The following is a 5087-nucleotide window of genomic DNA, read 5'->3' on the forward strand; positions in this document are numbered from 1 at the left end:
GAAAAAAACATGACAATACCTGAATGTAAAAAGATATTTGTAACAGTTTTGAAAAAAAGGGAACTTTGAAAAAACATTAATGTGTAGTCAAGCTGGCTAAGGGTTTTGCTTGCCATTTGGATAGTTTGCCGAGAAAGCAAAGATTTTGTGTTTTACCAAAATAATTTTGTCTTTCATCAGGTCTTTGATTGTTTTTTTTTATAACTATGTATCCTTCAATATTTGCCTGTGAAGTTTCTAGTAGTCACCATGATTAAATAAATAATTATTGTTTCACAATCACCTATGATCCTACCTGACCAAGTGTTTTAAAACCTTTTAATATTTTGACAAACTTCCCCAAATCAAACCCTACATAGTCTTTTTAACCTCAAACTAACTTTGACCTTTTTCAGAGTGCCCCTAAGTATTTCAAAGATTTGCTCTCTCTCCTTATAAAAAGAGATGTTAAACTAATTGGGATTCCTTGATATGTTAAAATTAATGAAAATCATTGTTAAATGAGGAATAATAATTGCATTATATTTGTATACATGCATGTTATTAACATAGTGATCCAGAAATTGTATGCAATTTCTAAAAATCTGATATGTAATATTACCAAAGTTCCAGTTAATTTTTATAATGTTGTATATCCCCAAAAGAATCAAATTTCTGTTATTTGCATTATAATGAACTCTCATCAGATCTTTAACAATGGGTATTTTAAAGTCTTTTGTCATTGAAAGATTTATTGTTTTAATGTGATGCTTTGCAAAAAAAATGTTCATGTAAAAGTACTTCATCTTCAAGGAGATTCAAAAATAGTTCTGGGAAATACAGGTTTCTGATAACTTCTAGATCATTTCACTGACTGGATAAGAATTTACATAACTCAAGAGAAAACTAGATTCATAAACCACTATCAAAGAGATCAAGATTAACAAAAATTAAAACCATAGGATTGAATGAACTGATCAATATGATTATAACTTTATAAATTTTTATTTGAAATATTGCTGGTTCTTTATTTTTTTATTTCCAGATATAAGAAAGTCTTTCCTCTTAAGCTAACTATGATTATAACTATTTGGTAAATTATACATGTGTAAGCAGAATGGAGACATTTATCTATCTTGTTTTCCCTTCCTAATCCTTCCAGAATTTAGGAACTTAGTATTCTTATTTCCATGGCAATATTGTCACTATTTACAGAAGTTCAATGAGAATCTGTTCTTCTTGTAACAGGACCCAATTGGAAACACTGGTTTTATTGCCAAGCCTTTGAATGGAAAGTACATGTGCATATACAACTCTCCAAATTAATATTTCCAATTTTTCTCCCCCCGCTTCTGATCTGAAATCTTTGAGAATTAAAACAGACCTTTTTCCTGAAACTCTGCAAACTGAAGCTAGACGACTTACTATAAACTTTAGAGAAATCACATCAACATTCCATGTGTAGACAATTTGGTTCTCTTGTGTGGGCCTCTCAGAGTTTTTCTGAACACGGATAACATCATCTGGGACCAAGTGCAGAGGATGCTTTGATCCTGACATCTATAACTCTTTTCCACAGGCTACCCTCAGAACTCAGAAACTGGCTTGTAATTTGCTCAAATCAAAATCATTAATCATTGATTTTCTTTTGTGTTCCTGGAAATGCCTTATACCCAATTGCTTGCATCATAGGTCTAGCTTTGTGACCCCTCCAGCATTGTCATCTTCTGAAGTGAGACACAACCCTTTACCTGAACTTACCTATCATCCAGACTAAGAGACTGGTTCAGTGAGATGTCACAATCTACCATCTCAACTTCTTGGGGAAGTTTCAAAAGTTGGATTGAAGGGAAGCAAAATTTGCCATCCTAAAATATACCACTTCAGCATATTGATTAGTTTGAATTAAAGGTACTTGAGAAACTGGCTGTGCAAGAAGGACTCTCTGACCTTCCTCTCTGTCTTCCTGAAAGTGGGACATAAATCTCCCCTGTGAAAGGAAGTCTTGCTGCACCAGGAGGTAAAGTGTCATCCTGATTACCTGACATAGGAAATTCAGGGCTGACAGGTTGTGTAAATAAACTCTGCTTAGATTATTTACTAATTAGTATCCAAGCCTAACAAAGTTATTCTTTCTTTGTCTAAAAATTATGAAATCTACCTGCTTTGTCATTTCTTCAGGATCCATATCTATGAGACCACCATAGGTACAAAATTAAATTTGATTTTCTCCTGTTAATCTGTCTCATGTCAATTTAATTCTTAAACCAGCCAGAAGAATCTAGAAGGGTGGAAGAATTTTTTTTTCATTTCCTGTAAGGTGTATGTGTCTATGTCTGAGATGTAGTGAGAAAGATGGATATAATTGACAGCTGTAAAAACATCTATTATTAAGTGTTAACTTCCTATCATCAATATGTTTGTTTTCTCTGATTCTAAAATGATTTTAGAACTCTGAAATAAGCATAATTCTCTTTACATGCCTCTCACAGTTTTTAGGCACTTTCTCCTTCCCCTCATTGCTCACAAAGCCCCCATTTCAACTCCTAACTCAGACCCAATCTTCCCTGACCATGCTAGTCACTCCACAGAGCTCTGAACTAACATTAATATTTGGCTTTCCATTGTCTCATACATCATGTTCCCGTTTTCTAAGGCAAGCATATCCACTAAAATAAGCTGAATTATAAAGTACAAAATATAGTGAGGAAATACGCGAGATCTATATGGAATTGCTTAAACAGACAATGTAGTTTTCACCACCTGCCTAAGATCATCACCGGAATTTCAGAAAAAAAGCTAAAATCTGAACTCAATAACAGCATCCCAGTGGTAAGTTGTGCTGAATATAGTGAATGTACAAACAGGCCAAGAATGTGTCGTGGCTTGCTTGGATGTGCAATATTACTAATTTGCATATTTTGCAAGTTATCACTGAGGTTTCATGATTTGTCCAAGTAAAGTGTTTAAAAATATAAAAGTTTAATGGGTTTATAGTCCATTGCACTTTCTGACATTGCTTGTTGACACATCCTAGTATATTTTAATGCTTTTTCACACTTGACATGACATTACTATATAGTAATTAGATTCTCATAAATATGTTCAGTAATGATTGCTATTAAACTGATTAGCCATTGATTCCTTCATATCAATTTGACAATTCTCCTTATCAAATTAAACAAGTCAACAAGATTATGACAGTCTTAACTTACATCATTTAATTTAAAGAGAAGAATAAGAAAAATAATATACTAGGACAACATGCTTGGCATTGATGCCTGTAAATTCATTTTCAATAACTTGAGTTTTATTCAATGTACGTATGTAAGTTTTCTTATATTACAAGAATTGAAAAATCAGGATTCAAGTGAAAAGTATTCAATTTGCAATGTCCCTAGGAATCCAGAAATAAATTGTAAAACAAATGTAAAAGGAATATCACATAGATTTTCTTTATCCCAGAATATTTACCTTAGCCAAGCAGATCAAAGGAGTTTATGTTGTTTTACATATACATAATTCTTAAGATAAAAATCAAAAGGAATTATTCTACCTGAAAGAATCCCCTAACTGCTTCCTTTCACTCTGAATTCTTCTGAACACATTCCTATCCCTCAAATTTCTATACAACATAGGGATAATACCCAAACTATACACTCCGGAATTTTGGGTTTTCTGCCATTGTCATCTACTTATCTCCAACAGGGACTCTATTTCAGAGGATATTGTCTAATCACTGTCCTCCAAACAAAAATGTCTCAGGATCTCCTGCACAGTTCTCTCTGGTCACTGATTCCTTTGGTCTTTCTATGAAATATTTTGGGATTTTCCAATTGCAGTGTTTTTTTCTTTCTGTCTTCCTCCGCATGAGAGTGTAAAGCATGCAAAGGTGATTCTCTTTCACCCTAAGCTGTCACAAATGGTCACAGACATTTTATGCTACACAACTCTAAGGGATCCTATGAATAATGACCACAACGTAAACAGTGATCTCTGGTGAGGTGTCTATTTCCACCAACTTTGTATCTCATAATCAGTGAGTGGCTGAGCAAACACTGGACAAACATCCAACAGTGGGAAATAACAAACTTTGCATCATTTTCAAAAGCAGAAATGAGAAGCACAAAATGAATGAAAAAAAATATTGACTCTGCCCATGTATCTGCCCAGGTCAGAGAATTTTCTTACCTTCATTGTCCAACTGCTCTGTTTCTAATGGTGAGTCTGGCTGATGAACCCAAACCCAAAAAGTTTAGAGATTAGATCTTCCCATTTATCCAGGGGAGGTATTTGCAACTGAGAGTTGCACCTCAGTTATCTTTATAGACTGCTCTTCTGCATTGCTGTCAGCCTTATGCTAACTTCTTTTGTTTGTTATTGTTTCTATGAAACAACATCTAATTTCTCTTTTCTAATATTCCTGATAAAAACTCAGGGAATTGTCTTAAAAACCTTTCCTATTCCCCACCTCCCACTCCCCAGTCTTTTGATCACTCTCTCCTCTGCTCTTTTTTTTTTATTATTATTCTTTTCTGGTTTCATTCTCTAGTGATCATTCTTTAATGTCCGTATATGTCTATCTGTCTACCCCCGTCTCAGACAATTCATCCAATTATCATATTTCCAGATCATCTCTATGTGGAAGATAGACAATAATTTCTATTTAATTATACACTAGAGGCCCAGTGCACATATTCATGCAAGGGCAGGGTCTCTAGCGGCTGCTGGCTGCAGGCCGGGGCCTCCCTTCTCACCTCCCTTCGCCTGGTACCGCCCACTCACTTGCTCCACCATCCCACTGTGGTCCCGCTCTCGTCAGGGCCCATCGGGGCTGGCAGCACCTCCACTCCCACCCGCTGCCAGCGCTGCATTGCAGATGCTCGACATGTTCCGTGCTGCCCCCTGGTGGTCAGCACACATATAACTCCTGGTCAGTTGAACTCCCACCCATGGGGACAATTTGCATATTAGCCTTTTATTATGTAAGACTAGAGGCCCGATGCACAAAAATTTGTGCACTCGGGGTGGGGGGGTCCCTCAGCCTGGCCTGTGCCCTCTCACAGTCTGGGACCCTTTGGGGAATGACCACCTGCTGGCTTAGGCCC

The sequence above is a fragment of the Myotis brandtii genome, unplaced genomic scaffold, assembly GCF_000412655.1.
Source record: "Myotis brandtii unplaced genomic scaffold, ASM41265v1 scaffold46, whole genome shotgun sequence".
NCBI lineage: Eukaryota > Metazoa > Chordata > Mammalia > Chiroptera > Vespertilionidae > Myotis > Myotis brandtii.